General features: G+C 35.8%; 1 protein-coding gene across 1 annotated transcript in view; it reads right to left on the reverse strand.

The window, feature by feature from the left end:
- LOC136854061 (uncharacterized) overlaps nt 1-10,331 on the reverse strand; it is a 47,299-nt gene extending 36,968 nt beyond the window's left edge. Inside the window, exon 1 of the mRNA XM_067130166.1 lies at nt 10,162-10,331. The gene's annotated coding sequence lies outside the window, so the exon portion shown is untranslated. The remainder of the gene's footprint in view (nt 1-10,161) is intronic.
- Nucleotides 10,332-25,030: the final 14,699 nt, after the last annotated feature.

Consider the following 25,030-nt stretch of genomic DNA (forward strand, 5'->3'; position numbering starts at 1 on the left):
TCGGCTAAAACTTAATAAGCTTTTGTTTCAGAGCGCTTGTACGCCAAACCAGTCACTTCCCCGTCTAGAAATATAATAAAGGCTTACCTATCATCACCGAAACTTCAATTACGTTTAATTACTATCAATACCATACATTCGATTGATATCTGTCTACTTGTTTCTACCTATCTATCTATCTTTCTCCATATATATATAATATATATAATATATATATATGTGTGTAAAACTAATTAGTTTGTTATATAAAAGGTGCGGCACTCTCTCAATCTCTCTCTTAGCCATGTAAGTAACCATCATGGCTTACGAAATCTAACGCTATACTCTTGACCTTCTTGACTTTACCTTTAAGTTCAAGAACAACCTACGCCTGGCTCTTTTTTCTTTTTTGTTTGTCAAGATGGTTGTCAGCGAATATTATTCTCTTTACTTCGTACAGTGTCAAATTCACTGCAGAAGTATATGTTAAGAAAAGTAGATGCTGTCATGTATATATTATATATATATACATATATATATATATATATATATATATATATATATATATATATATATATATATATATTATATATGTGTGTTTGTATGTGTATGTATATATATATATACTTATAATATATATACATGTATATGATTATATATATATATATATATATATATATATATATATATATATATATATATATATATATAATATATATATATCAGACAAATATACACAAAGACAGAAAGGTAAGCTTGTTCATATGTAATTCACATAAGAATGCATGTCCGTGCATTTCATAAACAACGATGATTCCTTAATTATTACAGACCGCGAAATACGTATGCTGTTCAACTTTTGAAGTTACGGAGAGTGGGAACATTGTCAAGGTACTCAAGTATAACTTATTCATCCGGGACTAGTTACATTTAGCAGAGTTTTTTTTTTAATAGTGTTTACCTATAAACGGACAGTTTTATTATGTCATGGTTCCCAAGTTCTTCCCCTCCCCCAAAAAGACTCTCCGCCCACAACTGAGCGTTGCGTGATTTAGCAGATTTCTTGTGGCGCCATGGCCCGTGTGGGTGGCGTCGTTTCAGAGAGAGAGAGAGAGAGGCAGGCAGGTGTGTTAAGGCGGTGATGAAATCCCTGAAGCCAATTAGATCTAAAGGGCATTACCTTTATGCCAACAACGGCAAAAGTAAATAAACAAATAATGCCAAGAAGTTCAGCGCCACAATTTATTTTTATACAACCAAGTGATATCATGCTATATTTATATTCAGTTTTCATCCATATTTTTTTTATTTGCATCACTCGAACAAATGTCATTTCTAATAACGGGGCTTCTCTAATTCACGTGTATCAAAATCTTGGCAGGCTTTATGTTTCTTCTTTTCAAATGAATTCTTATCTCGTGTTTACCATGTATTCAAAGCAAGATAATAAATTGTAATGTACATTAAATTATTTTTACTTTACTCTCGAACGGCAGTAATTAATCACAATACACATAAATGCGAGCAAATAGTTCATCGTTGAATAAATTATCAGTGTCAATCTCTTCAAGAGTGAAAAAAAAAAAAAAACTTTACACACAGGGTATTTTAATCCAATTTGGCCTGCAAAGGCTTATTTGCATGTACGCTTGTAAAGTCTTCCGGGCGTAATTCACAACTGCCGTGTAAGGAAGACGAAGACGGCCCTGAAATCCGCTCATTTTCATCTTTCCCGAAGTTCTAAACTTCGGGAATGAACATCAACTTATTTCTTGAAGACAGAGCGTCAGCTTATTACAATGAATAGCATTCTTGTCTGTATAAGTTTTTTCACTGATTTACGTGCAAAACTCGAGACTGCATACTTTTCTCCTTTGTTCATTTTAGTAAGAGAACAAACTTCCTTGCAATTTAAATTACATCGAAATCTGTAATTCAAATGATTCTAGAGGGAGGCGAATAACTGGATAATAGCTACCTGATGAAAATCAATCTAAAGATTTCGTGTGTGACAGTATGTTTAGACCAAGGGTGCTAAAGCTACAATGGGACGGAGCCTCGTAATATTGGAACTGACTTACGGTAGATGCCTCTCGTACAGAGAAGGAGGCAGAGGACTTTCAGGAATTCAAATAGCAAGGAATAGCGAAATCTTACGGTATAAGAGGAAAATTTTACATTATAATACGAGTATATATTATCTTGTCCAATGAATACAAAGTTTTATCTATTGTACTGCTGTCTTTTGCATATTCCTGACTAGAAATGCAGACGTTTAAGAAGTCTTGCACGCCACTAACAAAATCACACGCTGTCCAGCTGATGTTACTTAAACAGTATACCATCAAGTTTAGATCATCTTTTCCTTGTTGACATCCATTCTGGGTCACTTATATTGTTTATATTTATTTTCTGTCTGGGTTTATTCACAAGAAATGAGGAAATGGAAATAAAAAAAAATAAACCAGACATAATTTTAAAATATGTTCAATCCCAAGGAAATGCACGGGCCATACCCCTCGCCAATAATAATATTGCGACGTTTCTAAATAGAGAATAGTAACGAAATCATTTTTGGTCCAATAATAATCAGAACGAAATTCACGAAGCTTCTTTTGAATTGAATTGAATATAGAATTTAGGCCAAAGGCCAAGCGCTGGGACCTATCAGACGGTCATTCAACGCTGAAACGGAAACTGGCAATAGTAGGTTTGAAAGGTGTAACAGGAGGAAAACCTCGCAGTTGCACTATGAATCAATTGTTAGGAGAGGGTGGAAAGTGAGAATATGAAAGGAGGTACAGTAAAATGAACGAAAGGGGTTGCAGCTAGGGGCCGAATGGACGTTGCAAAGAATCTTAAGTAATGCCTACAGTGCACAGCATGAGGTGCACTGACGGCACAACCCTCCTAAGGGGCTTCGTTTGTGTTCAGTATCAAGATAATGTAACTTTAGATACCAGACAGGACTTCACTATTATCGAATCCCATTGATTAAATCAATATTTGAAATGAATCCAGTCAAAGTTTTTAAAAATTGTAATTTATTTTAAAAATATATAAAAATGTAAATAAAAACAAATCCTTCGGGCCAGCCCTGTGAGAGCTGATCATCAGCTCAGTGATCTGGTAAAACTATTTTAATAATAATAATAATAATAATAATAATAATAATAATAATAATAATAATAATAATAATAATAATAATAATAAAATCTATGAAAACGGTGGAGGAATAAAAAATGACCTCTGAATATCATGAATCTTCCTCTTGCTTCCCCTCTCATACTTTCCCGGCCTAAGTTATCGACTTGCTTCTTCGGAATGCGAGACTCTTGAAGGTAAAAATTTTTTCGGACGTACCTGACTCTTAAGATTAAGTCTTTATTTAAAACGTTTTTGACGTTTACGACCCCTTTTTTTTACCTGAAGTTGTTTTTTGGTTATCATTATGAATTAGAAGGAAAATACTCGACGTTTGTCGTAAGATGGGTGTCTCAGTGAGACACGCCCATGTAGTTTTATCCCGTTTTTTTACAGTTTATATGAAACTAAACCTGCTGAATTTTAATTTGAAAATTATTTTTTTTTAAATTTCGTTTGCTTTATGGGAACGAAGTTAATGCCCTCTTTGGGATAATTATTGCTCATTGCTCATCTTTGAATTAAACATCAATAACATTTAACACAGCTAGAAAAAATAAGGTATTATGCAAAGAAAGTTGTACTATATCTTTCTGGGTACTGAATGTTGCACAGTATCATTTAAGAAAAGTAAAATTTGTTTGACCGTTCATATTTCATACGCTAAATGAAGGACTTTCCTTTGATGCTAACTTTCCCTAACAGCCTACAGGTTGTGTCTCTCTTCTGTTAAGACTCTCATAAGAAAATTCGTTGATGAAAACAGATATTCTCTTTTATAATTCTACGACAGAGCACTACTATCCATTTCAGGCCTCGAGTCATCGTTTTTCTCAGATATCTTTCAAACTAATTATTTGATCGAAAAGGTATTTGACACAGTGTGTAAGACACCTCCCGCTAATTATTGGTAATATAGTTCATTGTCAAAAGGTTTTAGTTAAGGCGTTTACTCTTGACTTTCATGGTGTTGCCAAGCATCGCCAGCCAATGCATTCGAACGTCCTTTATCCCCATACAGTCCCTCTCTCTCCCTTCCCCTCCTCATCCCTCAATCCACTTTCCTGGCCTCCCCATCTCCGCTCCCCCTTTCCTGTCCATGGGGGCGGGGGGGGGGTAGCGGACGTTTGATTCTGTATGTGAGTCCTGCTGACTCGTGCGACTTTGCCTTTAAAAGTCGAGACTAAACGCCTTAACTAACACCATTTGACAATGCACTATATTACCAAAAATTAGCGGGAGGTGTCTTGTACTCTGTGTTAAAGTACCATTTCGATTAAATAATTAGTTTGAAAGATATTTGAGAAAAACGATGAATCGAGGTCCCTGAAATGGATAGTAGCATGGAATGTAACAGCTCCCATTAACCAGATTAAAAAAAATCGAAAGCGAAACCAGACGAGAGAAATAAAGCCCAGAAGACTTTGAATACATTTTGAGGACTACTTCTTTTTCAGTAATTACAGGTGGACGCCCACGTGTATTTGATAATTCAGTAATGAACCCATCAGGAAGGCAATAAGACCACCCGTATGGCTGGGCTGACCCGGATACTACCAAGGAAGTGAGAGAGAGAGAGAGAGAGAGAGAGAGAGAGAGAGAGAGAGAGAGAGAGAGAGAGAGAGAGGAGAGAGAGAGGGAGAGAGAGAGAGAGTGAATCACGTGAATCTAAAAGTGGGAAATGGAGTTTAAGACTGGGCAGATGAACTTAGGTGTAATATTAATAAGAGATGGGAAGTGAAGAATCGAATAATATCCAAACGGGCTGTCTTCTGATGACTAAAATTGAGACTGTCCCTTATTTCTACCGGAGGGAGAGCACAATAATGGCAAATAGCAGTATACCCGACCTGTCCTTGTTGAGGTTAATAGTCAAGTCACCACACCTGTAAAACCCACACGAGCAGAAGACGAAGACGCCGTGCTTGTTCAAGCACACAGGTGGAAGGAGGATCTCCTCCTCAACTAAAGCATGCGGTTCTTTGAAATCCTACGCACAGCGCAGGATCCGAAAGGGTATTGTGTCATGCCCAAGAGTATTACTGACGGCGAGGAACGACTGCTTGTTGTTTATGTAAGTAAATACTATAATCTGGGGTTTATAACTGATTATGCAAACGACTCTTGCTCTTCGCATACACAAGGCTAGAAAATTATTTTATATATAAACATAATATAAAAGTATATTAATATATATACAGTATATATATATATATATATATATATATATATATATATATATATATATATGTGTGTGTGTGTGTGTGTGTGTGTGTATACATATACGTATATTGTAGTCAGTCAATTTTCATTGACTGATGCCGTGGAGATAGTATTCAGCACTACTCGGACGTTGCTGCACTTTGGGATTCTAGTGCTCCGTATCCCAAGCCATAGGAGCTTATAGTAGTAGGCTGTGAACCCCTTGGTAAATGATATACCTCTAAATGACTGATAAGCCTCTCTCTCTCTCTTGAGGATAACATAGCCTATATGCTTGGAGCAGTCTATCTGAGGTTTCGGGTGCGGGGTACAAACGGGCTGTGCCGCAAGGCAGAGGAGTGCCTAGAGTGAAGGTTTGTGGATCCCTTGGTTGGAGAGAGTCATCTCTAAATGGCAGATGAGCACCTTCACTTGAGGGCACAGATAATTATGCTTTTCAATCCTAAAGGATATTTTGAAGAAGAAGAATATTACCATTATCAACAGCACATTCCATCTAATTTTAAAACACCGAAATAATCTTACTAGATTAATTCCTTGAGCATTTTAAAACTGTTATTTCTCCAGTTTTTGTGCCTCTGTCGCCTTGATCACATGCAATAGCACAATATCATTTATGGCACGACAGAATTTGAGCTGGTCTTCACCAGTATACACAGTATATTATATAATTTCCAATTCTGAATCTCTTTTTAGAGCTAAAACTACACTCATATAAAAAAAAGGTTAAATATAAGTCTCATATTTTATCTGTCGATCTCGAAATAAATTTTCGAGAAGTCTGATGGCGTTTTTCCCGTCGTATGGAGGCGTTCCATGCAAGGAAGAACGGACTATTTATCATATTCGCTAAACCTCTAAAGAAGGTGACCTTGCATGCAAGCAGGCATCGAGGCATCAGTCATTTATCATAAGGAGGTAAGTAGGTGTCTCTCTCCTCCAAACCAATCGCTTCAGACACCTACGGAGTCCACCGGTGCCTACGCAATTAGTCTGGTATTGCGTCTGCTCAGGAGCAAATCTCTTTTATCTTTGTGCTGCCTTACATGTCACGCAAATCAACAGGCTTCTGCAGGGATGCAATTTGCGAACTGCAATTGATGGTCGTAAAACATAGGCGATATAGCTATGAGAGTTAAAAAAAGTTGAGATTCGTCGGGGGGTGAATGATGTAAAGTGATGGTGAGCGGACTTGCCCCGCCATTTTTCACAGCTAAAGATGAATCTCTAAACGAAGAATATAAAATCAGTTTGAGTCGCGATGCAATATTTCTTAATATCACTAAAATTCATCATTCTGTGTCACTTTTTTTTTGCTTAGCTTTCTCTATCTGCCTATCTGCACAGCCACAGTAATTTATTCTTTTATGAAAAAATTTATGCAAAAAGAATAACCAGAGATTTCATTGCCTCTCCACATTTACTGTTTCTGTGGTTCTGTCTCTAATATTCCATTCCTAAAAGGATTGCTCTTGGTTCTTTTCATGCCTCATGGATTCTTCATTATAGCCCCTTTATTCGAACTATATATATATATATATATATATATATATATATATATATATATATATATATATATATATATATATCACAAACATTAATAATATATATATATATATCAAAACATTAAGCAATGTCATTTAACATCAGATTCACTCAACAGCGAGTGTTGAGTGAATCCGATATTAAACGAAATTGATATCTTGGTGTTTGTGAATATAAGAATGTCACGATGTAAGTGACAAAACTTCATAAACATATATATATATATTTAAGGGTCAGGTAATTTTCCATTACATTATTTACCCAGTTTTCCCATTTTTCGAACAACGATGACTCGCGTTCTTTCCAAAGGTTATCCCAGAGCATCTCGGCAGGGTGTATTTCTTAAGTTATTTCCAGCTACGAGGTTTACGATACGTATTTTGCCGTTCTCGGGTGGTATAACCAGTTTTTGGATTTGGCATGATAACCGATTCGAGCATTTGCAAATATGATCTAGGCAAGGGAAATTCAGAAGTATTCTGGTGATGGGACCAGAGGCGGAGCTCTAGAGGAGGAGAAAAAGCAGTTGTACATAAAGCGACAAAACACTATACAGCACATAGCTTTTTTTTTTGCTTCTCGTTAACTATCTTGAGGATATATTTTTTTACGGGTAAATGAATCATCGCCTTACAATATAATTCGAAAAATTAGTGTTATGAGATTTACTGTAGCTGAAGTAAAAAAAAAAAGCAAGTAAAAAATGCACCGAAGTTTCTTCGCGCAATCGAGTTCTCTGTACAGCGTATGAAACTTTCAGCCGCGGCCCATGACGGTATTAGCCGCGGCCCATGGAACTCAGCCACAGTTCGGTGGTGGCCTCAGCCATGGTTCTTGAAACTCTTAGCCGCGGCCCATGAAAATCAGCCAGAACCATTGGTGGCCTGTATTGTTGGTACCTATAGCGCTGCCAGAAGTACGATCATGGCTAACTTTAACCTTAAATAAAATAAAAACTACTAAGGTTAGAGAGCTGCAATCTGGTATGTTCGATGACTGGAGGGTGGAAATCAACATATCAATTTGCACCCCTCTAGCCTCAGTAGTTTTTACGATCTGAGGGCGGACAGAAAAAGTGCGGACAGGAAAAGTGCGGACGGACAGACAAAGCCATCACACTATTTTTCTTTTACAAAAACTTAAAAGCTGCATTTTAATCTATGTATATCTTAAAAACTGGAAACGTCTTGTAAAAACTAACGACAGAAAAGGCTAAAATGTCATTTCTATCTATTCTGTCTATTAAGAGATAATTGGTAAATAGAGACTACTTAAAGAAAGTGATGTTTGCTTATTTGGAATAAAATTGTCCGCAAAAGGACAAAACGATAAAATTACCTGTCAAATTGATATGCATAGGCCTAGCGTTGGCTTGGCCAATATTCTTTTCTTTGTCACCATCCTTATAGGCTATTTTTCCCTTGGTACTGTGATTCGATAACTTTTACCATAGTGAAATTATTTTTGTGTTCGAAACTAAGTTGCACTTACAATAAGATTTAGGTGATATAGTATTTAAGGGCACAGTCTATATAGCCTAAGCTACCAAGCTTCATTTTCTTGTTATCACCAATCTATGCGACATATCGTTTCACGAAAATGTAAATTAAATATATAATTTTTTATGCATAAAAGATACGTATTTTTTTTTTTTACAGTGAATCGGATAATAGAAGTTGTTTTCTACGGTTCACGTCGTTCGGAAATTCTCTCACAGTAACATGTTGAAAAGACGACTTGTTAATACAACCAACACCCTACTGTCCAACTTGCTATATTTACACACACACATATATATATATATATATATATATATATATATATATATATATATATATATATATATATATATATATATATATATATATATATACATATATATATACATATACACACATATATATATATATATATATATATATACACACACACACACACTATATATATATATATATATATATATATATATATATATAACCCTTATGCATCACTGTTTCAGTTGTAAAACAAGACAAGTTAACATAAGCAATAACTTCTGGGCCTAGCCTACCTGTCACCAAACATTTCTAATGGCAAGAAAAATGTAGCATCACTTTGAAGGCTACATTATTTTAGCCTTTTGTTCAGCCTATTAAGCTACTCCGGCATTTCCGGGGGCATTGTTTAGGAAAAGTTTTGAAAACACGTTTAGCAAAATACGATTTTTCTTCCGCCTAGCTAAGCCTTTCGTAAACAAACCGACGACAGAAAAAACTAGAAAAGCCACTTCATATTCTTAGGTTTTGGAGCGATACTTTCAGAGATTTGTTAAACGAAGACTATCATAAGAAGCGAATTTGTATTTTTCGGAATAAGACTGCTCTTAAAAGAAGGTCCAAAAGCTAAAAATATCAGCCTAACAAATACGCGTAGGTCTAGCGTTTGCTTGACTAAGATTTTTTTCCCTTATTATTACCCTTCTCGCCTATTTCTTCCTTGGCATGATGATCCGATAACTTTTACCATAGAGAAATTTTTTATATAAATTCGATTGCAGGCTGTACTTAGAATAACGTTTAAATGATACAGCAGCTTACCAAACTAATTTTTTTATAGTTGTCTGAGGGTATATGTAGCCTACAGACTAGGCCACCAAACTTCATATTCTTGCTGTCACCTCTCTATGAGACATATCGTCTGATGTAAACATAAAGTAACCCAGGGTTTGTTGCATATAAAAAATACAACTATTTTAACTTTGAATCGAATAACAAAAGTTGTTTTCTACGGTTTGCTTACGTCGTCCCGAAATACTCTGACCAAGTGGGACGTTTCGGGATTTCGTTAAGAAACAAAGTTTGACAAAATGCATTTTGTTAAACAACTCTAACGCTGCTTTTACACGTCTGAAACTGAAAATCTGATGGGATAGACAGTACCCTACAGGCCTACCTGCTGCAAATAGTTCTTACTGATAAAATATAGTAAGTCTCCCTATGCACCACAGTAACCTGTTTCAAAGAAGAGACGTGGGCACAATCAGTAGCCTATAGGCCTACTTCTTTAAGCATTTTCAATAACGCGTAGGTTCGTTTTTAAGTTTCATTAAATGACATAAATAAGAATAATGGTGGTCTGATTTCAACACTGAAATCATCATTGCGCTCATATGCTACAATAATTAGCTGAAAATAGGAAATGTTAAAAGAGAAGGCGCATCTATTACGAGCAAGGCATTCAACTGACTAGCACAAAATTATAGCTAAATAAATTGTAGTAACCTCTGCTTACCAGTGAAATAATCCCTTTTCTCCTGAAGAATTCCCGTGCCCACATCTACAATTATAAGCTGCACAGCGTTTCATTATGTGGCTAATGAACGGGAACAAAAAAATCGGTGGACACACCAAGTTACCGTTTACTTTCTGCAGTTCCTGGCAGCGCCGCCCTGGTGGCAGCTCATAGTACTATATAGTACATCGCATTTGAATCAGAAGTTGCCGTAGAATGAGGAGCATTGATATTTCTTAGTTTTGCGAAGATGTCATCAAGATATCTACAGTCATCATGGAAAATTCAAAAATAACACACACAATAGACTGCATACACTATATATATATATATATATATATATATATATATATATATATATATATATATATATATATATATATATATATATATATATATATATATATATATATATAAAAGCCAAAGGTTACTAATGAAGGAGGTAGAAGTATAAATAGTTAGCCAGATACATAGATAAACAGAGAGAGAGAGAGAGAGAGAGAGAGAGAGAGAGAGAGAGAGAGAGAGAGAGGTTAGGGAGGGGAAGGGTTTCGTTTTAGATTTTTAATTATTGCAGCTACTAATTTCTCTTTAAGTATGAAAGGATCTGAAAATTTTTTTTTAAGTGTCCGGCACTAAATTACTTATTTGGGGCATTTGGTTTTCTTTATATAATTTTTCCCTATTTTTCAGGTTCCTTCGAGTGAACATCTTTACAGAGGTATTAATTAGTAGGGAGTAATAAAACCTTTTGATATTGGCTGCGGCAAATTTTTATTACATGCGACAGGACTGGATTCGATGATGAGCTTTTTGGAGACTTTAGTGTCGTTTTGTCGCTTATTCTCTTCTTCTGTTTCCTTGCTTCTTCTGTACAATTGCAGTGTGTGTGTATATGTATATATATATATATATATATATATATATATATATATATATATATATATATATATATATAATATATGTGTGAGTGTATGTGTGTGCGTGCGTGGATATGTGCATGTTTATTTCTCTCTCTCTCTCTCTCTCTCTCTCTCTCTCTCTCTCTCTCTCTCTCTCTCTCTATATATATATATATATATATATATATATATATATATATATATATATATATATATATATATATATATATATATATATATATATATATATAATCTACGGGTCACTTTTCGCCAGATACGTGGAGTCGGATGGTGAAAGCATAAATTTTTCACCCTCATTCTATTTTAAATCTTGCCTGTACCATGCAAATTAGTTCCCTCAAAGACCAAGTTATCGGTATTTTGGTCATGCCCGGAAATTGCTGCCGTAGTATTTCTGCTTCCCTTCGAACACCGCCATAGAAGGCGCTGACGAGCAGGTTCATGAACAAGCGAAGGGCGTTGTGGTACTAAAGGTAATACGTTGGACAAAAAATACGATGCGAGTTCTTGAAGGCCTGTTAAAATCTGTATCTGTATATGCCAAGGGATTATGCAGATTTATGTGAATCAGTAAGTGGTTTTAGGAATGAGATTCATTCTCATTTCTACCGCTTTTGGTTACGACCCTGTTACGTCAGCGAAACTTGATCATGCGTTGCGTTGGATTCAAAAGATGACTCGCCACTTAACGAATAAGGAAATTGCTCATTTGGTTTGGGTTTCTCGGTCTGGTTCGTGGTTTCTGCTAAGATGCCACACTCTAATTTATGTAGTACATGCAGTATAAGTCGTAATGGCATATACTTTGGATTACGAAACATTTGTAATCTGATTTTTATCAAGACTTATTTTCGGCGAGAAAATAAGAGGTCGTTAGAGACATTACTCATACTGAACACCTCACACAGAATATAGCCGCAAAAGGAAGTAATTGATTATCTTTAATCGAAAAGCTTTCGATATCACTGCACAGTGAAAGGTTAAAAAAAGATCAACAATTTTCTCTCTCTCGATTGCAACATAACCTAAAACTAATTAATGTTGATAACTCCAGTCGTTATTAGTAAACGTTGCATATTTTTGCAACAGCTAATTTGCCTGATGACAAATTGATGTTAGCATAAGGATTGTAAAAGAATTTTCTGTTAGGTTTGTACATGTTTGTGTAGTTGGTATATATATATATATATATATATATATATATATATATATATATATATATATATATATATATATATATATATATATGTGTGTGTGTGTGTGTGTGTGTGTGTGCGCGCGCGTGTGTGTGTGTGTGTTATGTCTGTGCGGTGACAGCGTGTTTGCATGTATATTTGTATATGACTGCAGATATTTATGTTGCATATTGATTTGTGTTCATAATAAGTCTTAAGTTTATAAATATATACGCACACGCATATATAAATATATGTATATATATACATATATATGAGTGTGTATGTATGTATGTATATATATATAGACAGGAGCATATGAATGCATCTGAATATTTCATCCGCAATCGCGTGGGGAGAGAGAGGAAAAAGCAAGAGAGAGAACGTCCCATGATATTTAATAAGCCAAATTGCAATAACAACAGAACTTCATCACTAAGAAAAAATAAAAGAGTAAAAAGCTGCGTGGGAGAGGAGACACGTGGGCAGAAAAACTGGAGTAGGTATCCTTCTCGTGTCATGATTAATGGCAGCTCTCTCTCTCTCTCTCTCTCTCTCTCTCTCTCTCTCTCTCTCTCTCTCTCTCTCTCCATATATGGCAACTACTTGATGTACGAAAACCCAAGTCAAAGGGGGGGCTCGTCACACGCAAACTCACACTGAACTTGTCGCTAAAACTGTCTTAATGTGTCCATCGGCAAAGGGAACCTTTAAAAGCTTAGAATAAAGTCGAAAGTGACGAATGAAATACGTATGGTGCGCAAATCACCAACTTAGGAATTCACACGTCGAGTCCCTTAAATACACACATCCGAGATTTACCTGCAAATTTTCGCCTTTTCATCTTTTTTTTTTTTTTTTATGCTCAGACATGTGGTAGCCATTTGTCAGTGACAAGGGCAACAGCTGTGCAAAGTCGAACGGTTGAGGAATCTGGCAGCAGACGGAAAAGGAAGTGTGAATAGACCTATATTTTCTATTTTTAAATGATTATTATAATTATATTATTCAGAAGATGAACCCTATTCATATGGAACAAGCCCGCAGTGGCCACTGACTTGAAATTCAAGATTCCAAAGAATATGGTGTTCATTAGGAAGAAGTAGCAGGAGGTAAAGCGAAAAAGATTTGTTCTACAAATCACAGAACAAGTAGAGCTCGTCCGTGTCAGAGGGAGTAACAGACGAAAGAAGACAGACATTTGTTTTACGAGCTTGGCAACACCAGGACATTTTTAGCTGCAGAGGAAACTAAACTGAATGAGGTACTATACTGGCCCAACTGTTTATTTACTTCCGCCTAGACCGAGTGATTATGAGTCTTGCGCGAGCCTCACATGGCTGAATCACCTGGTTATGAAATACATCTTCACACAGGATGAGCTAAGTTTAGAGGAGGCAAAAAAGTGGATTTGATGGACATGGTCATACATTACTCGGCCCTCTGTGGTTTTCTTTCTTTTTTTCAATCTTTCGTTTACCTTTCTCTCTCTTATTTCGCCTTTCATCACTTCCTACCTACCCATCTCTTCCCCTCTCTCCGTATTTTACTCTATTTTACTCTTTGCTTCCTTTTTTCTCTAATTCCGCTCTCTCTCTCTCTCTCTCTCGTCTTAGAAATTAATAGCACTAAAGAACAAGCGATATGGAAGAACAAAGAAAGATAAAGGGACTCTTCCTTAACCTTTCGGAGATTTTTATACGTATTTTCTAATAATCATTAACACTTATGCCTCTGTCTTAAACATCAAATTTACAGCCATGAGGATTCGTGAAGGTAGTTATACATTAAACGATGTATTTTGCTTAAGTTCTTGAATTAAAGATTTTAATGAGCTTTTGCTTCTTTTTTTAAGATGCTCTCTACCCATCATCTCCTCGACTTTTTATATATATCTAAAACGCCGAAAGGGCCTCTAATACCATCATGAGTACTAGATGTTGCTAGATGGTACTGATTTTGGTGGACAACCCGAAACGAATTTCTTAGGTGTGATGTTAAATTCTAATTCATTTTATTTTGGACTAAGCTAAAAAATAATTGTGAATATCTAAGTTATTGGTATCAACGGTAATATTTTCACATTCCTACTCATGAACTACAGCTTACCTAAGTAATCCCCTCTGGTACCCTCGATGAAAGCTTCTGGGCTGTTGTGCCACAGTTACTGATACCCAAAGCTTTTGACTATTTGCCTTAAAACTGTTGGACTTCATAACATTATTGTCATTTATTGTACAGCACCTGTTAACGAGTGACTGTATTTATCTCGAAGAAGCAATATAATTCATCATCTTTTAGCTTTATTTCACGATTTCACAAACTGTAAACAATCCCTGATGAGAACAAGACTACCTCAGAAGTCACACATATCCACCTGGACTCTTGTTCGTCTGCATAATTGCTGTACATAAATACTGGCAAATGGCGACGTGGTTCTGGCCTTTGCCTATGATCTTGTCTCCCTAGTGTTTAGGAATTTCCAGCATTTCTGCTGGAAGAATTCTTGCAGGTCTTGAAATTTTCTATTTTGAGGGATGAACGTAGGAAATATACACATAAATAGGCACATCACCTACATCTCGGGACTATGCTTTGTTCTTTTTTGTTGTCGTTAAATTAAGCCTGTATTTTAACAATAGGGCAATATATTTTGCATTTATCAGCAGCATGTCTGTGTTAGTACTAATGAGATGATGATGATGATGATAGGTTTGGGTGGTAGTACAAGGAAGAGAGAGAGAGAGAGAGAGAGAGAGAGAGAGAGAGAGAGAGAGAGAGAGAGAATTGTTTATATAGTAATGAAATAAATGAACCATTACTCAGCCTAAATGTAAGAAACTGAAGTCTCCCTCTCTCTCTCTCTCTTTCTCTCCATAAACGGCGACGCCACCGGAGCGCCCTCGATGCAAACCTGAATCACCGGGTGGACCTTTTTAAACATTCGTGAGATATTGGTCTGACGGCTGTTGGTGTGGTGTCTTGACCTTTACCGTACCTGCCTCCTCCCGTGTTCGATTTGAGAGGAATGAGGCACCGTGTGGCACCTTCTCTCGCAGCTACAAGGAAAAATTGCATGATTAACTGATGCTTTGGTTGTTAAGGCGATAAGGTCAGTTTTTGAGTGCGTTGGGGACTCATGGACTAGTTATGGACGAATTACTCTATCCCTCTCTCACTCTTTCTCATTAGCATGGCGCGCGCACAAACACATAGAAGCGGATATATATATATATATATATATATATATATATATATATATATATATATATATATATATATATATATATATATACATACACACACACACACCCACACATATATTTGTGTGTGTGTTTGTGTGAGTGTGTGCCACAGAAGCGCAAGGAAGAATTTGGCAAGGCTACTTATCACAAATATATTATGTTTTACTTTACTTCCCATTTAGCTGTGATCGAAAAGATCATTCTATGGGTACAATGTGTGCTGACAATTTTCCCGACCAAATACTGGACACCAGATGTTGCTACTCCTGAACCAGCGGAACATTGATCTATTGCTGTCAACTTCGAACGGATGATAGCCCTGATAAGGCCCTGCCATTAACACGTAAAATTCATGTACTAAACGCTAATTAGAGCTCCGTGTCAGAGATTGCTGTTGTCTTCATCCATCGAAACCGTCTCATTAAAGCGGAGAACCTGTGTGGCCGCTTGTGAGACTCCTCTCACGGTGTGGATAAGCATTTAGACAATCGGTTAGCAACTGCCGAATGATGATTGATCTTGCCGATTCTCTCTCTCTCTCTCTCTCTCTCTCTCTCTCTCTCTCTCTCTCTCTCTCTCTCTCTCTCTCTCTTCTGTATTCAGTATCTCGTATAAATGTCGCAGACGATGACAGCATGAAAAAGTAAACAGCACACAGAATTGGTAATGCAATGAGGGTTGGGTTTACTCCGCAGAATGTCTAGAAGAGGTTTGAATGTATAAAAGGATTATAGAAGACAAGGGTAGTTTTCATAATCTTACAAATAAAATAAAATAAAAAACCTGTTTTGTGGAGCCGTATTTCCTAAACAGCAAATATGAATGAAGGAAAACTGAAAGAAGAGAGCACAGAAACATACAGAAACTAATGTTAGATATGTCAGCAAAGAGGAAAAAATTGTTCCCGGTGTTTTCTGAGGTGGTTAATTAGGTATTAACAGAAGAGAATGATGATACTGATACAAGTCTAAGGCAAAAAAACTAAAAACAAAGATAATCTAAAAGAAGTTAAAATCCACACGATATATATATATATATATATATATATATATATATATATATATATATATATATATATATATATATATATATATATATATATATATATATATATATATAAAAACAAATGCCACGAAGGAGAAAGTGAAACAACGGAGTGGTTGCTATGCCTTTCGACACACGGTCGTTTACTAGCAGACATGTGTCGCAAGGCCTAGCAACCACTCTGTTGTTTAATTTTTTCCTTCATGGCATTTGCTTTTACTTATACATTCATCACGTTCCATATCTTGGTGATTCAGTTGTATAGTTGTACACACACACACACACACACACACACACACACACATATATATATATATATATATATATATATATATATATATATATATATACATACATACATATAAATCTCAAAGCTTTTTTTGAAAGAGAAGTTTCTTGATTCTGATACATGTTATATGTCAATTCTGATATTATGAATATGAATACTTCGTTTCTAAATTATATAATTACTCTTATTGTGTTACAACTATAATACTGTCATGTCATCTTATGGTGACTAAATGTATCCCTTTGACTGCTCTGTTGTATCGCGTTTTGAGATGCCGGTTCACCGACATCTTGGAGAGAAGAAGTCTGGCGCTACACACCGGAGTGAAAGGATAGCAACTTGAGGATGTCTCCAAGAAAGAACGTAGAGTCAGTTTATTGATTCAGCATTTAGAGCCGCCTGTACTACAGATCCACTGGTCTAAGTGTGGTCTCATTTGATGTAGTCTTACATTGGTTTGTTTCTCTTTAGTGATAATTAGTCTCAGTGAGATATGAATTTGGATTTAAGTTTAAATAATTAAAAAATATCTTCAGAACGTTTCATCTGTGATAATATTGATGATTGGTCATAGGGAGATACGAATTTGGAGTTAACTTTAAATTTTGAAAGGCATTATCAAAACGTTTTATTTGTCGAAAGGTGGTAAGTTTTCGAGAAATATTATTGTATTATTAGTATCTCACGTTCTTCTGTTTTTCTTTATTAATCATTAGTCATAGTGAGATATGAATCTAGATTAAAGTTTAGTTAATCAAATTTCCTCATAACGTTTCATCTGTGCTATACGATACATCTTCAGGAATACGAGTATTACTGATTTTTTTTTTTATATTATTTGAGACAAAGAATTCCGGACTGCTGTCAGCTCTCTCGCTCAGACTAGAATCGGTGCCCGAAGAGATTGGTTGGGTAGATCAAGCTATTTTATGATAGCACGGGCTCTTGCCTTAAGTGTAAGTGTAGTAAAGTATAAAAGAAATTTGGAGGCCTGGTGTGGACCTCCAGCTTCTTCAAATCAAATTAGATGAAAGCTCAAAGAAAAGGGAAGGATTTTGATTTTATGAAGACAGTTTGTTTGAGTAAATCGTAAAGGTGATTTTATCAAAAAGCTTCATCTGTATAAAAAGCATGAGACGCTTTATTTGTAGTCAAGGTTTGTTGTGTAAATCGAAAAAATCATAATTCACAATCAAAAACTGTCCATCTCTACGAAACAGTTTGCTAGAATACCGTCTGAATGAAAGATATTCAAGCAAAATGTTTTGTAGAGACGCCTTGCTCGTGATTGTGAACTATGCTTGCAGAGGCTAGTATGGTTTCTCATTTTTTTTCCCTCAAATTGAATTCTTGTTTGTATCTTGTCTCTTTTGAAACTTTAGTCAGGAAACCTTTGTATACATATATATACATGCATAAACACATACATATGCATGTCTATATATATACATATACATACATATATATATATATATATATATATATATATATATATATATATATATATATATATATATATATATATATATGAATCTATATATAAAAAATGTGTGTGAGCACTCTTGAATGACAATAGGGCTATTTACTAGAGCTGCAAATTTTCTCCATTTTTATTGAAGTTCTCAACTGCATTATTCCTCGTGGAAGTTCTATATTTGCATTACTGCATGTAGCATAATCATAGGTCTCTAACCTCTTTTTGTTCCATTTACCTCCTCTTACTTCTTCCTAATGAACATCACATTCTTTGGAAGCTTGAATTTCAAGTCAATGTCCCCCTGTTGGCTTGCTCCATAACAATAGTTTTCATCACCTGAATAATAATAATAATAATAATAATAATAATAATAATAATAATAATAATAATAATAATAATAAATATGAAATACCTGGTCCTCGCGTGTCCTTTAATAGCATCAAAAATGAGGATTTCCAATCCAGTATATGGCCGCTTGTGTCAGATGTTTTTCTGATGGCTTTATTTTCGGCAGTTGCTTTTGCAAATGGAGTGGCGTGTTGTTAGCGTAAACGATCCTGCTTCCCGCGTGGGACGAGATGACCTGACGCGCCATGTTTGGCCAAGGCGTCGATTCGTCCCTATCAACCCCCCAACCACTATCACCACCCTCCCCTCCACCCCCCCCCCCTCTCGGCCCTAATATCTCGGTCCCCCTTCTCAAATTCACTCGGGATAAATATTTTATGTGACCTATGCCTTTTGTCATCTCGGGATTTAAAAGACAAAGGTCATCCAGGTCCGTAAGACTCTTTCTAGATGACAACTATCTAGCTACTCCGTTTGTGACTATGATTTTCAGTTGTGAAGTTTTACGGTGAGGATTTTAGTCAGATTAGGATCGCGTGTATATTTTTATTGTCAGCTTTTCATGTTTTTATAAGTTTATGAAATAATATAAACTGATCAGTAGAACTGATAACCGTGGATTCGTTATCAACCTATCTCCCACTGCAACAAACCACGTGATTCCCATCGCATAACTGTACTTAATAAAGATCAGTATTATACAATTCTTTGCTTTATCTCCAACACCTCGATTTCTTTTATGAAATACATAAAAAGATACTGTATCTCAAGCTGCAAGAAAGTAAAGTATCCAGAGTTAAACACAGTGATTATGAAATTGCTGCGTATGCTGGATGACATTATGGGAAAAGTTGTCAGAATTTGTTTTCCTTTTTCTTGACCTCAGCAATCAATACTGTAGGCATACGATAATGATTGACATCTCTAAAGAGAGGGTATTACCATGTACAGAAAAGCTCGATGAAGCCTGTCATTTATATTTAAGAGTGTAGGTATACTATATGTCTGTATGTATATATATATATATATATATATATATATATATATATACTGTATATATATATCTGTGTGTATTTATTTATTATATAAACATTATATAATTGTATGTGTAAATGCAATGAAGCTTTTTAACTGGCAAGAGAAAACAAGGGCTGTAGAGACAGACAGACAGTCTGAAACCATTTAAGTTCAGATATACTTTACTTTGCTATCAACTAATCATACTAATAGTTTAATTCAATTCAGGTACGCTTAACTATAAGCATCAACGAGGTCACCTCTAGCAATATGAACATAGAAGTGAGACAAAAATCGCTGAATTCTGTTGTCAAAGAATCTATTTGAATGTGAAGTAGTTTTGAATGAGGAAGTTATTCATTCTTGCTGTGCTTTTATATAGACGAATAGGGTGACTGGTATTTCACAGAAGACAGAGAACTTCGCTTGAAGGTGAATACGTATTGAGGTTTATCCCCGGATAACGGCCAGACAGTGTGAATTGCCAAACATATTCAGTTATTCAAGGAAGCAGGACAGTAGAGGGGAGAAACCTAGAGGGGAGACAAGATGGAAACAATGGCCAAATATATGAGACGTCAGAAGAACAATATTAAAATTTAAACGGAAAAGTTAAGTATACCTTAGTTTAACCAGACCACTGAACTGATTAACAGCTCTCCTAGAGAGGGCTGGCCCGAAGGATTAGACTTATCTTACGTGGCTAAGAACCAATTGGTTACCTAGCAACGGGACCTACAGCTTATTGTGGAATCCGAACCACATTATAGCGAGAAATGAATTTCTATCACCAGAAATAAATTCCTCTTATTCTTCAATTGGCCGGTCGGAGATTCGAATTCGCGGCCAGCCTAGTGCTAGCTGAGAACGGAACCCATCTTCCCAACGAGGAACTATTTAAATGGAAAAATAGACCGATAATAAAGGGACAGCCTGAAACAGGGAACAAGTAAGAGACTTCGCTAACAGGAAGCACAAGAACAATGAAGACAAGAAGCAAGGAATCAGGGTGAAAGACAAAACACCTAAATGCAAGAAACCACTTTATGAGGCCTCATGTCTTCTATGCTTCACAGCTAGGCACAGTTCATAGGCATGAACTTTATTTCAGTCTATGTGGACGCTCTTACTGTAGTCTCCGCTATAGGGGCTGACAAAACGATGCATTTTTTTGCATACAGTTACTACGCCTGAAGATCACTCAGTCTGGCTATAGTGATTTGATATATCTGACGTGAGATCTACTTTTTTCACTTTTTGTATTTAGCCTTCTGGACCTGACTTCTGTAACCACCTAAGGTTCCTAACTGGAAATTAATTGTATTCAGTCTGTTTTTTAATTGTTATAATTTTTAATATTTTCACTGTTATTCTCAATATTATTACAGCCATTATTATGAATACTATTTTTACTATTGCTTCAGCAACTGTGTGGACATTGCCGATTACCATTTTTATCATTTTGCCTCGTGTATCTAGATTGTGTGTATTGCATTGTCTCTAATTTGTATATTCCATGGACGTATTTGACCCTGAGCTGAAATGAAGATTATTATTATTATTATTATTATTATTATTATTATAGAACGAAGTTGACACCTTTAAGGTCGATAGGAGTCCTTTCGTAGAGCAATAGCATCAGGCACCTTGTTGCCGGAAGGGCATACGGTTTAAGCATAACAAGACAATACGCGCTTATAAGAGGGAAAGTAAGATCAATAATACCTATAATAATCACTTTCTCTCTCTCTCTCTCTCTCTCTTTATGTATACATATGGAGAGAGAGAGAGAGAGAGAGAGAGAGAGAGAGAAAGTAATTATTATAGGTATTACTGATCTTACTCTCCCTCCTAAGCACTTATTGTATACATCTATCTATCTATCTGTATATTATATGAACATATATATATATATAATATATATATATATATATATATATATATATATATATATATATATATATATATATATATATATATATATATATATATAAAATGGTGTGTGTCACGAGCGTGTGCTTGTGTATCAAGTGCATCCATTAGGACAGAGGGAACCAAGGCTAAGTGCAAGGTATATTGTTCACGAGTACTTATGCTATTAAGCAATCAAACTCTAACTAACTAAACATACGCATTTTCGAACCCCAAAGTCGTTCGAAGGCCATCAGCGAGATCAGCTTAACTCAGTGATGGCTTGGAAATGTAAATACTGGACATATGTCACGAACTTACATTTAGATGTAGAATTTACAATGAGCCGGCGAATTAATATTCATGAGCACACGCTCCTCAGGAACTGATTGTCTGCGCAGAGGGGATTTATGTACTGTAAGCCTTTTACTTTTGGTCAAGATTAGTATGTTCACAATTATTAAAATAAGAAGTTTTCACTTTTTGTTAAATAAATATTGGAGAACGTAGCGATTATCAATCAAAACTAAGAAAAGACGAGCTTCTCAGGAATTGATTGTCTGCACAGAGGGGGTTTTATGTGCTGTGTCTTTTACTTTTGGTCAAGATTAGTGTGCTCACCATTATTAAAAAAAAATTGTTCATTTTTTGTTAAATAAATATTGGAGGACGTAACGATTATCTATCAAAACTAAAAATATACTTAGAATATTATGGAAGCGCTTCCGCCTAGTGCGGAAATGGCTCCATTAAATCAGATTGACGGTTATGCCTCGAGACATGCAGAGTTGAATCAAATCTCCTTTGTCAAGTCATCTGATAGCTCGGAGGTCACACTGATTTGAAATTCACTGATATTTAGGGATAATATTTTTACGATTTGATCGCCCAAACATCGAAAGAATGACTCATAAGAGGTAAAAATTACGCCGAAGTTTTTTCGGCGCAATCGAGTTTTCTGTACAGCCGCTACAGCGTATAATCAAGGCCACCGAAAATAGATCTATCTTCCGGTGGCGGCCTATCTTATATCGTTGCCAGAAGCACGATTATAGCTAACTTTAACCTTAAAAAAATTTTAAAAATTATTGAGGCTAGAGGGCTGCAATTTGGTCTGTTTGATGACTGGAGGATGGACGATCAACATACCAATTTGCAGCCCTCTAGCCTCAGTAATTTTTAAGATCCGAGGGCGGACAGAAAAAGTGCGGACAGAAAAAAGTGCTGACAGAATAAAGTGCGGACGGACAGACAAACCCGGCACAATAGTTTTCTTTTACAGAAAACTATTAAGTTACATAATTTGGTATGGAGCGGCAGCAGAGCCTATTTCAACGCAGCTGTTCCCTGAGCCAATAAATTATATTCGTTGGACAAATTTATGATCAGGTATGAGCGCGGTAATTATTTTGGCATTTTATTTTTCAGATATGCCGTTAGACACGATTATCTTTGATACTAGAGAACGTGGGATATATGAGACATAAGAAATTCATGTAATAGCTAAGGCACAGGTGTAAGGAAACATAAAGCAAAAGGACATAGAAAATGGAATAAGAAAATTATGTAAAGACAGACACTTATACGCGTGTAAGAGGCATAAAACAAAGTGGCATAGAAAAGTGAAAAGGAAAATTATGTAAAACAGACATTTATACATGTGTAAGGGGCACAAATATGAGTGTACAAGTCAAACATCAGCTGGCAAATAGCTTAGTGACTGATTCATTTACGGGCTGCTGTAGGTCGAGAGCCCACGCCAGCACAAGGCTGGCTAAAGTAGCACTAAATGTTAGTAGAGCATACCACTGACTGCTTAAAATCGAAGCGCAGATGCTTTCTTGTGCTAACTTGTATTCAGACCAACGTTAAATTTGGTCCCTGAAATAAAAAAAAAAAAAAAAAAATTGTTGTGTTTCTTTACTAGGTTTGGATTAATATGGGCTGAATAGTAATCATTTAAAAAAAATAAGGACTCTATTCACTTTCTTAAGTTCACAAAAATGCTTAATAAAGGTAACTTAGCACCATCTGTCGAGGAATACCTTTTTCGTGCGTTGCGCGGATGAGATCGAAGAAATACCGTCAAGCGTAATACTGTAATATAATCTTGTGTTATAACTTGTCAATTGTCAGCGCTGGCTCTAAATAAAAGCTATTTGCTCTTTTCCCCTGCTTTAGGTACCGGTAACTCAAAATCGAATACTTTTATAGGCTTATTGATTATTTTCAACTGGATAAAAAGTTCAACGTAGGTCTAGCCATGCGGAATGAACGGATGAAAACAGGTTGGTGAAAATGTACATAATTAAGCGTGTAAATGTTCGGAGGAAGGAGGAAGGAGGAAGGAACGTATTGGAAAGGAAAGTAAGAGAAAGAGCTCAGTTGGAGTATGGAACGGCCAGTGATGCGGGAGTTTCTATAAAGATGGTTCATTCACGATCCAGCACTTAAAGCATGAATGTGACCGTTCTGTCGCATTGTTTCCAGTTACACCAAATGGCTTAATACTTGAAGATCTATCTATCTATCTATCTATATATATATATATATATATATATATATATATATATATATATGTATGTATGTACATATGTATATATGTGTGTGCGTGTTTGATTGTATGTGTGGTGTTCGTTTAATGAGAAAATTATAGGACACCGTTTTCTTGGTGGAAGTATGTTGGTAAAAATACTTAGCACCTATTGTGGTAATCGACGTATCCACCATTTATCGGCAGACTTTCCTTATATTATGCTTCGCCGCTGAGTCTTGTCAGTTCGAAGATAACACGATAACCTACCTGACTCGTGTATGCTACTGTGCTGAAAGGAACCGGTAACCGCGCAAAGAATCGTCGTCTCTGATGGAGGCTGAAAGATGCTGGCTACACTGTTTATCTTGATTTGCGGGAGAGTTTTCCTAAGTGTCAGTTTTTCTTTTGTTTTAATCTTTTTTTCAGCTATAAAATCATCGATTATTTAATGAGTTTCGTACTTCCATAAAATTAGGAAAGAGATTTCCATTTTTCCATTTTCGTAAACTAATCAGCTACATAAGTATTAATACGTACACACCCACTTATCAATAATATTACACTTCTGTTTTATGCTTTGAGAGAACGAAACTGGAGTTATAACTGTATTGCATAGTTTAAGGTCTCGGGTACTAATCACTCTGCTCTTAAATTCTGCTTTTGAATCTTAATGGCATCTCATTACAAGAGAAACTGAAATTAGTTATTTTCAGTGTTACCAAGACCAGCACTACAGCTACCCTTAACGTCATACTCCTTTTACCTTCGCCGCAACGTTCCAGAACTTAGAAATAAACCCTCACCAAGTCTATCAATATTTTATTGATGATTAGAAATAGATGAAGCTTGTCATTTGGAAGTTCGTCGTACTATCTAACTGCAGAATGCATCAACCTCTTAAGCA

Source organism: Macrobrachium rosenbergii, chromosome 28 (assembly GCF_040412425.1).
Source record: "Macrobrachium rosenbergii isolate ZJJX-2024 chromosome 28, ASM4041242v1, whole genome shotgun sequence".
NCBI classification, from domain to species: domain Eukaryota; kingdom Metazoa; phylum Arthropoda; class Malacostraca; order Decapoda; family Palaemonidae; genus Macrobrachium; species Macrobrachium rosenbergii.